The 13,553-nt window shown below is 36.2% G+C and overlaps 1 long non-coding RNA gene across 1 annotated transcript; it reads left to right on the forward strand.

Moving 5' to 3' along the window:
• Positions 1–8,753: 8,753 nt before the first annotated feature.
• On the forward strand, positions 8,754–12,057 carry LOC137090784 (uncharacterized). Its single transcript, XR_010907970.1, has 4 exons — positions 8,754–9,129; positions 9,406–9,504; positions 9,775–9,821; positions 11,651–12,057. It is a non-coding gene; the product is annotated as an uncharacterized lncRNA (long non-coding RNA).
• Positions 12,058–13,553: the final 1,496 nt, after the last annotated feature.

The raw sequence follows: 13,553 nt of genomic DNA on the forward strand, positions 1-13,553 counted from the left end.
TATAATAGCCTAATGACAGCCAACGTCAAAACCAACCACATGACAGTTTAATAATAATAATAATAATAATAATAATAATAATAATAGATTTTATTTATAACGCACTTTTCATTCCGAAGAATCTCAAAGTGCAACAAAGGGAAAAAATAACAATACATGAATAACAAGTAAAAATTACATCTTAACATCATGCCGGACGCTGATGACGCTAGCCTGGTGCAAACTTCAGCCACCATGCAGTTCAAGCCCGAGGGAGACCACCAGTGAGCAGCCGACACCCAGAAGAGAGAGCAGCCGCAGCGAGCAACATCAAATGTCCTTCAAACCAAAACCAACCACAAATTCAAACAAAAACAGAAGAGAAGCGGTGAAAAAACGGCAAACAACGTCCTCTCAGTGGCTGCCAGCAATCAGCAACAGTCCCAATAGTAGCTCTGTTAGACTAGTCACAAACATAAGAAAATAAAATAAAATCTAAATTTAATAGTAAAGTTAACATGATTTGTGGGTGGAGAAGCGGCGAACAGACAACGCCAGCGTCCTCTCCCCCACGTTGCCTAGCAACTAATGTAATATAAACCCAAAAAGCTAAGTAGTTTCTTAAATTTGATAATTAATCTGCTATGTCATTTCATGTCATGTTTATGACAGTTTATGTTGTCTTGGTAATGTCAAGTTGTCATGACAAAGACACTGACAGGTTATGATGTATTGGTTTATGTCAAGTTGTCATGACAAAGACAATGACAGGTTATGATGTATTGGTTTTTGTCAAGTTGTCATAACAAAGACAACTCTGAAATGTCATCATTGCATTAAAAATGACATAATTAAGCGAATGACACTTAATGACAGTTGTCATAAACATGCATAAAAACTCCTTCATATTCATGACACGTGTCATGTCATGATTATGAAGGTGTCATGTCAGTCTTATGCACACCCCTTCAAGTAAAGTGTTACCACAAAGGCTCTTTTCAAGTAGCATGTTAACAAAAAACGTTTCTCCTCTTTAGTGCACTTCTTTTCAGGATTTTTTCTTAAATAAACAAAGTCACAAAGTTTTACTTCACAATAAATATAAAAAATGTAAAACAAATTCTCCTTGTAATACGATATAATGCTGAAAATTAAAATGTGCTGAGCGGCGCGCGCGCCTGACTGCTGGTGGTAGCGCTAGTGGTGAGTCACGTAACGGTACAAAACAGGAGAGGGGGAGGAGAGCAGTGTCGAGCACGAGCAGCACTCTCTTGAGAGCTTCCTCTGCTCTGTGACAGCAGCAGCATTTTGACAAACACGGCCAGGTCGCAAAACGAGAGAGACTGAAACTTAAGTATCGATATTTTCACGTTGGTATCGATATTATCGATATTAGTATCGATCTGCCCACCTCTAGTGATCAGCTTCAGCGTGCAGCTCCAACAGCACTAATAATGACTGATCGGGACTGTCATATTACACAACATTAATGAGAACACTATAAAACATTGTGATTGTTAATTATTTGGGTTTATTTGCCGTGTGTTTCATTGCGTTGATCCAGGAAGAGCGCGTGCACAACATGAGTCACGCATTCTGACTCGCGCATGTAACTTAGATCAAGTTCACTTGCGCATCAGATTGTGCTGAAGTAATTTGTAATATTACATTTATTTTGTGACGTTATATATGTGATCAATCATATAGGATGCGTTTCTTTTAGTGAAATAAAACGCACTAACAGCTTCAGTCAGTGATGGCTAACGTTACCGGTTTTCATTCAGTGCTTCAGCTTTAGCGCATACAGAGCAATGCATAATAACTATGATTGGGACGGTCATATTATATAGCAGAAATGAGAACACTATTTTAATAAATGGTTGTAAAGTCATTGGGTTTAGGTGCCGTGTTCAGAGCGTTGTTCTAGGAAGAGCACGTCTCCCATTCTGAATATGAATATCAGCAACTCAATTCAAGTTCACTTGTCCATTCGCATCATTTTGTGAAGATATATAATTTGTAATATTTTGTTAACTTAATATAAATCTGATTAATCTCATATAGGAAGCTTTTTGTTGAGTTAAATAACGTGCTAGCAAGCTCAGTGTAAATTTCCAGTGTTGATCCAGCGCATCGGCTTCAGCTCGCGCTGTTCAAACAGTAACGCACGACTAATAATAACTATGATTGGGACTGTCACATTACATAACATTAATGAAAACAATATTTTAATAAATCGTTTTGAATTAACTGGGTTTAGGTGACGTTTCAGCACGTTGCTCTTGCAAGTGCGTCCAAATTCTGAATAACAGATCTGAGGCGGCGTTCGTGTTGTATTACATGTTATATTTGGTTATTAAATAAGTAATTTAATTAAATTATAAATAACATCGACTAATTTTACAATCCCATAGCCCTTTGTTTAGATAAAAAAAAATCCTTCTCATTCATTTGGTGAAGAACATGGCGTTTTGAGCAGCATTGCACATAGGCCTACTGTCATGCTGTCGGCTATAAGATGCTGTAGACGCATATTTCAGTATTATGGTTAACGATTAATCGATTAATTGATCGTTAATTTAAACGACGATCGATCATGGGAATTTGTGAAAATTGACATCCCTAGTTGCTAATGTTATACAAAATAGGGCTGCAACAACAAATCGCCCAGTGTCCCAGTGAACCGGAAGAGAGTTTTCTTCAGTGCTGTGACGTATTTCTAAGTCAAATTGAATATTGAGCAGAGGGCAGGGTTTTACCTCAGCGCTCCTCCTCTCCATCTCGTGCTCATAGCAGACTAAAGGCTTGTTCGACTTCACCCAGCGATGCTCAGACCGATCGGCGGCTGACTTAAAGCAGTGCATGCCGGTTAGAAATTTTGTCCGACTTGAGACAGCGCCGACGGCACGTGACTGTGACGTATGTCAACAAAGTACCGCGAGAGCGATTCGAGAGCAGGTGGCTGATGCAGTTGCAGATTCTCAAGGGGGACTGCAGGTGGATGCAGGAGCTCTGATGACGACAGCTGATCCACGATTGGCCGATTCGCCGTATGACAGTGATCACGTGTGTTTCGTGTTTATTCTAAAAACTTCTGTCACGCTAATGCTCACAAATCATTTATTTATAACAGTAAAACCTCTTTTCATGTTGTATTGTTATATTGTCATGTTTATCAAACTAAAACTGATAAAAACCATTGACACCACTTCATTGATAGTGTAGGTTTATATGTTGCACTTTAATCTTGTCCAAATAGACGCTTTATTAAGCAGTACATAAAGTGTTGCATGAGAATATCATTTGTAACATCTGTGTATTTAATACTGCAATTTATTTAACTTCATCTGTGATAAAGTTTGCAAACGCAGTGCAAGCGTCACCACAGGAAGCAGAAAGTGTCCGACTTCACGTCTCCGTTTGCAGCTCCTCCCCGCCTGCACTCGGCTACTCTCGCCGATCGGATGCATCCAGCCGCAGCCGATGTCCAACACACCTTAAAGGTTAAAGGGGAGTGGTTACGCATTTTAAAACCTAATCCGTCAAACTGACATCATCTGAAAAGGGACACCATTTCCAGACCGGAAGTTACTTCTCAGATTTTGATTAAAGATTACCGCAACAAACTATTTTTTCTGTGTATTAACTTGCATGGATGAATTGTTCACCCTAAGACCTGTAATATGTGCTGACAAAGTAAATAGGGTCAATTTAGATTTTTTATGAGGACTTTAAAAGAGTTGGCAATGAATTTCCTTATCAATTTGTTGTGTAGCGCGACTATTACCCCCCTCAATTTGACGCAGAGATGTATAAAAAAAGTGAGGTTGGGCGTGAAGCAGAGCGGAGCAAAAAAGAAAAGAGCAGAGCAGAGCGGAGGTAGAGGAAAGAGCATGGAAAGAACACTACAACTGTTAGCAGTCATAATGTAAACATCCATTATTGATATAAAATAACCGAAATCACATGACAAATCACACAAAAACCTTATTCCATAGTTATCATGTGTTTATTAGCTTCTTAGTCCACGCAAAGAAATGTAGAATAGTCTCATTCTTCAGAGCCAGAATGAGCAAGTGTCCAGCATTAACATCTCATTCAGGAACTCTCTCTTTCTCCACTGCATTATCATTAACATCCACAGCAAATTACACAAAAACACACATAAAACGAACAATAAACAAACATATACCGACCATATGCCTTTTCGTGGGTGCAGTATATAACTGGTAAATCTAAATCTGCAAAACAACTCTGATGAACTGCGTGCGAGCTCTCCCTTTCACTACCCATAAAATATAATACCCATCAAAACAGGAGTCCCTCAACTATAGTTTGAGGATAATATAGACCTTAAACATAGTTAAACTCACAGAAATATTAATAATGTATACAAAAACAAATTAAACGATAAATCACAATAAAGTGAGGGACACAGAAGGACCATGTCAAGGAGCATTCAAGTGATTTAATACTGTCATAATATAAACTGTAAACTGTATTAAAATCTGCCATCTGCAGCTTTGTGACAAATAACATGATTATTTAGCCATTCATTTCACAGATTTGTCTAATCAAACGTGGAAAATAGACTAATAACTACCACTAATAATTTTCATTTTATTTTAATCGTTTTCAGATTTTTTAGTTCAATTATGTTTAGTCATAGCTAGTTTTTTCCTCAGAACTACCGTATGTAGGGTTTGTTTCTGGTGGGACATTCATTAGTGGCGCTCTCGGTGCTCCTAGCGTGTTACTTGTGTTCCTTCGGTAATGCTGGCATTTTATCAAATAATAATGTTGACTGCTTTGGTTAACCGAAATAGTAATTTAAGACATGTTTGTATGATTGTTTTATTGGGATATTTCTGGAGGTGTGTACAGTAATTAACTGTATTTTTTAATTGTTTAAATGTATGATTGGATTAGCATTAGCCGGTGGATGCACTGCTTTACATGTAAACGTGCCTTGTGTGTGTCTTTACATTTATGTTTGGGTTTTAGTTTAATTCCATATAAGTTTAATTATATAAATAAAATAACTAGCCTACAAATACTTTGTATATATATATATAATATTTCTTTCTTTTTTTTGTACCAGGTGTGAAAAGGAATAAGGATTCTTTGTGTATATGTTAATTCATTTTGTAATTAATGAATTGTTAGTGCATCATAGTGCCATGACTTTACTTCGGGGTCACATCATTACTATGGTTACATGGTTAACTAACCATACACTAACATCAACTCATGACTTGTTAATGTATGACTATGTCATGACTTTACTTGAGGGGGCACATCATGATTAATTCATTATTAAACTAACCATACACTAACATCAACTCATAGTTTGTTAATGCGTCATTGTGTCATGACTTCATGATTAATTCACTATTAACTAACCATACACTAACATCAACTCATGGCTTGTTAATGTATGACTATGTCATGACTTTACTTGAGGGGGCACATCATGATTAATTCATTATTAACTAACCATACACTAACATCAACTCATAGCTTGTTAATGCATCATTGTGTAATGACTTCGTGATTAATTCACTATTAACTACTTACCATATTCCGCTCAGCAACTTATCATAAATTTCACATGTAACTAGTATAACTAGTATTCAGCCCAGTTAAGAGAACGGAGGTACTGTATCATCATGGCCTATGTCTGGGTGGAGAGAGAACTGTACGGATCCCAGCAGACGTTCCCTCACTTCCGGACATAACTGCTTGTTTCCTGTCTGGTTATTTTTTGGGGACTGATTCCTCAGAGACTGTTATAAGTCACAGTAGGTTTAGTTTGATAAGAAAGAGATCACAAAACAGACAGACCTTTTGAGATGAAATATAGCAGATTTAGATGATTCAGTGAAAGAAATGAAAAACTAATCCTGTGGCTTTCAGGGATATTTATGATGAAGCTTCTGATAAAAAGGGTTTAAATTATGACAATAATTCATTTGAAAATGCATTTCAAAGTAAAATTTTTTGTTATTCCTTCTTAGAGAGCCTGTTTGATTTAGTTTACCCATACTTGTTAATTAATGCATTAACCTAACATGTACTTATGCTGCTGTATTCATGCATGAATCATTATGACTCATGTGTCAGTTCATGATAGCTCCTCATTTGTTCATGATTAGTTCATATCTTAACTAATCATGAGTTAATGTTAAATTAACTATTAATTCATGTATTAATACATGATTTTTCATGTCCTGTTACTGTAAAGTGTTTCAGATTAAATTTAGGGTGCGTTCACACTTGTCATGTTTGGTTCGATTAAAATGAACCCTGGTGCGATTGCTCGGTTAGTGCGGTTCATTTGAACATATGTGAACGCTGCCACCCGAACTCTGGTGCGCACCAAACAAGCGGACCGAGACCGCTAAAAAGATGGGTCTCGGTCCGCTTCCAAATGAACTCTGGTGCGGTTCGATTGATATATGAACGCAACACGGACCAAAGACATGTAAACGGACCAAAAACCAGACGTAATATCACAAGATGCGACGCATAATGCAGCTGATTTGACAACGCGGAAAGATCAGTGTATCCAAAATGAGTAACGTTAACGTTAGAGGGCAAACGTGGAGCAACGAGGAGGTGCCTAATCAATATTTGGTCAGACGAGTGTGTTTTGAAAATGCTAGAACAAATGCACAAAAAGCATACCTGGTTTTTCTTATCAAATGTTGCCCATACAGACGACAGAACGGCCGTCTCTTTTCTGCACAACGGAGGAAATCCTGCTGCTGTTTTGAATGTTTTGAACATTTTATGAGCTCTTCATGGGTTCTCAGCTGGTAAAAATAATGCCATATGTACACGCATTAAATGACCATGTGTAATCCAGCACACAGCGTTGTTTTGAATGTTCGGTAAGCAAGCTCCTGCCTCATATAAGCCGACCAATCAGGTTGTGAGTGTCTCCCTATGCCTTTGGTTCGGTAACTTTAGGGCATTTTTAACAGCGAACCTAAAGTTACCGAACCAAAGGCATAGGGAGACGGTAACAACCTGATTGGTCGGCTTATATGACGTAGGAGCTGCTTACCGAACATTCAAAACAATGCTGTGTGCGGATTACACGCGCGGGCATTTTATGCGTGTACATATGGCATTATTTTTTTACCAGAGAACTCATGAAGAGCTCATGAAATGCTCAAAACATCCAAAACAACGCTGTGTGCTGGATTAAACGCGATCATTTAATGCGTGTACATGTGGCATTATTTTTACCCGCTGAGAACTCATGAAGAGCTCATAAAATGTTCAAAACATTCAAAACAGCGGCAGTATTTCCTCCGTTGTGCAGAAAAGAGACGGCCGTTCTGTCGTCTGTCCCTGCTAATAATGGGCAACACAGGAACTTTGATGAGAAGAGCCAGGTATGCTTTTTGTGTGTTTTTTCTAGCATTTTTGAAACATGCTCGTCTGACCAAATATTGATTAGGCACTTACTCGTTGCTCCACGTTTGCCCTCTAACGTTAAAGTTACTCTTTTTGGATAACGTACACCGATCTTTCCGCGTCGTCAAATCAGCTGCATTATGCGTCACATCTTGTGAAATTATACGTCCTGTTTTTGGTTCGTTTACATGTCTTTGGTCCGTGTTGCGTTCATATATCAATCGAACCGCACCAGAGTTCGTTTGGAAGCGGACCGAGACCCATCTTTTTAGCGGTCTCGGTCCGCTTGTTTGGTGCGCACCAGGGTTCGGATGGCAGCGTTCACATATGTTCAAATGAACCGCACTAACCGAGCAATCGCACCAGGGTTCGTTTTAATCCAACCAAACATGACAAGTGTGAACGCACCCTAAGTTACATTTAACCATCTTAATATGGAGAGACGCACTGAAATGTAGACCAACCAAAAAAAATCCTTTCAGGATACCAGTTTTACAGTACCCCAGGAACATCGTTTTACCATTTTTGTAGCAGAAACACTATCAAACCGATGACAGCATCAGATTTTCCAATGTTTTTCTATGGCGCTGAAACCTAAAGATATCCGAGTTCCGGTGCTCGTTCAACTGATGCTATTGGCTCATCTGCGTTCAAGGGGAGGGTCTTATCGATAGGTCAGTTGTCTGAGAGGAAATCAAAACTCCCATTATGATAAGCTTGGTGACTAAAGGCAAAGCACAATTCTGAAACGTACATACATTATAACTATCTTGACTATGCATATACACAGGTCTTGACATTAACTTTTTTGCTCACCAGCCACTGTGGCTAGTGGTTTTCCAAAGTTACTAGCCACTCAGCATTTTCACCGGCCACAATTTTGCTGTTTGGAAATTACATTCTAAATGTTTAAAGTTGACTCTGGCATGCTTAAATTACTTGATTTTGAGTCATTTTACTTGATTTAGAAGGTTTAAAACCCTTTCAAACTTTCAAATGCAGAGTGCCCACCCAAATCAAGACTACATTGTATATCAGCTGGGATGTGCTGGTGGGCAAGGGGTGTGCAATATAATAATAAAAATGAAAAATGTAATATGATAGGCTATGAGTTATTTTAGTTAGGCTATATATATATATAAATATATATATATATATATATATATATATATATAAATAAATATATATATATATATATATATATATATATATATATATATATATATATATATATATATATATATATATATATATATATATATATATATATATATATATACACTGTAAAACCTAACAGTGAAATTCACTAAATGAAATAAGTTCATTTTACTTAATGTTACCAAAAAAGTTAATTCAACTTAACAAATATGTGTGATGTTAACTCAAAAATGTATTATTGTAAGCAAACCTCAATCTAAATAAGTTACTAAAACTTTTTAACTCTAATGGTTTAAGTTACAGATATTTATTTAATCTAGTATTTTACATCTATGGCCAATTAAATAACTAAAAGCTGATAAAATAAACAAATAAACAATAGTATATACATTAATCTACCTCATATTAAGCCTACAGTCTTACATTAAGCTCTTTTAAAGTCATTACATTTAGTCATGTCAAAGTATCATCCCAGTGAGTTTCCGAGGTAACAAAAACCGCACCATTTTCCCTCCTTCAGTCCAGTCACAGCAGGACGGCTCGCGCTACAGTCAAGAAAAACAAAAGGTAAGCGTTTCAAACTTATTTATTCATATTTCGCTCATGTTTGAACGTTTTCAGTGTTATTTTCGTACCTCTTTTATGTTTATCCGAAGATTAACCAGCTCAGTAATGTTGTGTGTAAAGTTAGCCAGCAAACAATCTAACATTAGGAGCAAATGCGCTATTGCACCAGTGTTATCAACGGTAACGTTAATGTACACGTTTGGAGTTAATTATGCTGTTTTACACTGCAGTTTGTCAGCGGGGAATTAAAAAATATATGTTTGTGCTTTCTCACAGTCGGACAGATAAACGCTGGCTTTTGAGACAGTTGGCCATCTTTCCATGTCTCTCGTCTCGTGCCACAGTGACGTTAACTAACTTACGTTAAAGCAAAAGGTAACGTTAATGCAAACTCACGCATTCCTTATATTACAACCGTTTTAAATGTATTGTTAATCGAATTCGAGTTTCCTCTATCATATGTGATGCTAGTTAATTTAACTAAAGCAGCTGAAGCTCCGGGGTGAACAAATTGACTTGAGGAGCATTTTAGATCCTGTTTTGCTAACGTTAGATAAAATTTTAAACTGTTATTTGTTTCTCATGACGTTTTCTCATTTGAAACTCACACTAACACATTGTTGCCATGCTTTTAAATCTTTTCAGAGCAAAGACGAAGGTGCAATGGCAGCAACGTGGCTACAATTCTATGAGTAAGTAAGTTAGAATTAACATATTGAACAAATCAATGGAATTTTGTAACGTTACTGTGCAAAATGCAAATGATAACGTTATGAACAGTTACATAATGTTCATACAAATATAAGTTTGTTCTTCAATTTAAATTTTTGAATGAATTGCTATTTTTGCAAACGTAATTATGACCATAAATGTCTTTTAGCACAACTTGTAAGTCTTCTGAAGCAATATGATTTTTTTAAAAGGCTTAAAGTCCAAAGTCCAGTCTGTCTATCATTCAAAGTCATGTTGTATTGCTTCAGGAGAATACTGGTCAAGTCTTGAAAGTTGTTGTTATAGTTGGCTTTCCTAATATAAACAGAAACATTTCGTGTGTTATATTTTCACTGGCAGAAGAAGAAGTCTTGTCATGAATCATAAAGAAAACTACGATCCTGGCAGGTCTGTTACTATTTAAAAGGAAGAGTCAGGAGATGTTTTCAAGACACAAGGTAGGACACATGTCAAAACTACATTACATTTATTTAGCAACATGTTAACCTTTCAGCTGCCACCAGCATAAATGCATGGTGTGGTTACAGTGACTGATAGTTGACCATTCAAGTTGTCTTAAATGTATAGTCCACTTGCCAATACAAATTCAGTCATGAATCAAATTACCAACCGTCATATTGTTCCAAACACATAAGAATTTTATTAATCTGTCCATTGAAAATCTAGTCTTCAAAACGTTTAATTTAGGCTTTCATTAGCATATACATTGAGCACAGCAAAAGCTTATTTGACACATAATAAACCAATCTCAGCTCAAGCTTAAAGGAATCGTTCACCCTGATTTACTCCCCCCCTCAAGTCCTCCTTGGTGTAAATGACATTCTTCTTTCAGACGAATACAAGCAGAGTTAAATTAATACGTGTCCTGGCTCGTCCAAGCTTTATAATGGCAGTGAATGGCAGCCCAAAATTTGTAGCCCAAAAAAGTGCATCCATCCATTTTAAATGTGCTCCACACGGCTCCGGGGGAATAATAAAGGCCTTCTGAATTAAATCGATGGGTTTGTGTAAGAAAAATATCCTCTCGTGATTCAAAACGCTTGTGCAACGCCCGACATCATCGTCACATCATTTATGTTTTTTACGCTGCGTCCGCCGTCAACGCCGTGGCTGTTATGCTTTTTTACGCTATATCCGACGTCATCGTTGCGCCGGAAACTAGTTATTTTCTTATTTTATAACGAGTTAAATATGGATATTTTTCTTATATAAACCCATCGATTCACTTCGGAAGTACTTTATTAACCCTCCAGAGTCATGTGGATTACTTTTATAATGAATAGATGCACTTTTTTGGCTTCAAATTTTGGACAGCCATTTACTGCCATTATAATGCTTGGATTAACCAGGACATTTATTAATACCGCTCTGATTATATTAATCTGAAAGAAGAACGTAATTTACACCAAGGATGTCTTGCCATTATCCATTTAAAATTTGTTAATCAAATCTGTCTTGTTTCACCTTGTCTACACCGGATGTGAGCAGCGCGACAGGACAAAAGAGCCCCTTATAGTCCGTTATGTTGTCTACACTGGATGCGGCGTGATGTGAGCGACAAATCTTTGACAGTAAACTGTTGCCTCTTTCTATTTATGACATACTGAAATGAAAAACAAATGTTTTGCAATGTGTGCATTATCACTTGAATTCAATTCAATTCAATTCGTCATTCAATTCAAGGTCTAGAACATTTTTTTTATTTATGAAAATTGAAATATGGTGTCTGCCCTGACAAGGGTTATTTTTATATGTGGTGACATACAAACTTTTTTTCCAATGCATATAGAAAAAGGAGCTTGACCAGGTGCAGAAGCCAACAGTCACCATCCTTACTGTCGAGGAGGAAGAGGGAACGTTACCTTTAAACCCACTGGATGCTTTGATTGTCTTTAAAGATGAGGTGGTGATGTCTGCCAAGTCTTCGGTCAGTGCAATACACTTAGAGTACATTAAAGATCATACAGTGCTTTTGCTTTTTGAGGAAACGTACCTTTTTACATAATTTTTTTATTTTATATGTTTTGTTATTTAAATGTTATGACTTTTTTAAACATGTTTGTGCTGTTTTATTTGGTGAAAAAGTCTAATATTTTTTGTCTAGTTATATTTGTGAACATATGGCATACTGTATTTATGATGTAAATGTTATATTTCAATAAATTACTTAAAAATACCCTCCTGTTCTGTCTTCATTTTGTACCAATGTTAGCTTGTGCTTAGTCTTATGTAACTTAATCACTTTGAGTTTGATGAACTTAAACCATTTGCCGCAATCTGTTTCCTAAAACCATTTAAGTAACCATGTAGTTGTTAAGACTTAGTTAGATTTGTTACCTAAGATTCAAACTGAATTAATAAAATTAACTTAAAATCTTTAAGTTCAGTTTACTCTTAATAATTGATCAACACAACACTAAAATATAAGTTTTAACACTTAAACAACACTAAAATATGAGTTAATTTAACTCAATGTATATGAGTTTTCAGTACTCATACTTAATGGTTTTAAAACTTAATTGGTTTGAAGCAATCGGTTTCCTCAAATGGTTTGAGTTACCGTAACTTGTTGGGTTTTACAGTGTATATATATATATATATATATATATATATATATATATATATATATATATATATATATATATATATATATATATATATATATATATATAATTTAAAAAAATACCCTAAGCAAATTACAAAAACAATAGTAAATACAAAATAAAATAAAAATTCAGATACTAATACATATTTATTTAATATGTATACATTTATTTAACATCTGTAGTTGTTTGATTAACATTAATGACATTAATGACATAACATTAATGGGCTCCTGAATGCATGGATGTAATATTTGTGACACATATAATTATTACCCACCTGTTTACATACACTTAAGCCATAACCAACTTTGTTCATGCGATGGACATTTTGACATCAGTGTGCGCGTGTATTTGACTATTCAGGAGCAGGGAGAACTGATCACACGTGCGACAGAGAGCGCATGAGAGAGAGAGCGCTTTTGTTGTGTGTCATTCAGCGCGATTCTCGCCATCACTAAGTATAAAGAATTGTAGTGGAATTGTAGCCATTTTTGTGATACGACGGTCTTGGTCTTGGCATTTCATTTAGCTGTAAGTTATATTCAACCCGCCAAAGTGGCTAGTGGGAGTGGCTGCCGTTCCCGCCACAGCTGAAATTTACCCGCATTTGGTGGGTTGGCAGGTGTTAATGTCAAGCCGTGCATATACATAAATGCATCAAATAAAGTGTTACTAAAATAAAAAATGACAAAAACTCACAGCAAAATTAGTTTAACTTTCATTAACTCTTTCCCCGCCAGACAATTTTTTTTCAAATTTTCATTTTTTTCCCCTTTTTTTTCAGTATTTTCTGTGTTTTCACTATTATACGCTAAGGGGCGCTATTAGACATCTTCTGAATGAGTACTAAATCTCCTGATCAAAACACAGATTAAGAAGACACACAAAAAAGCAATTGTATGTAATCAGATGCATATGTAAAATAAATTGATCATCAACATTAAACAGCATATAAATCGAAACTATCTAATGTTACTGAATGAGATGTGGACCCAGGACGAGCTACAGGACTGAAGCATTAGGGGTGTTGATGGACTCATCTGTGTTTGATCATCTGATCTGGAAACGTGATTGTTTTCATTTTTT

This window comes from Pseudorasbora parva, chromosome 10, assembly GCF_024679245.1.
Source record: "Pseudorasbora parva isolate DD20220531a chromosome 10, ASM2467924v1, whole genome shotgun sequence".
Lineage (NCBI taxonomy): Eukaryota > Metazoa > Chordata > Actinopteri > Cypriniformes > Gobionidae > Pseudorasbora > Pseudorasbora parva.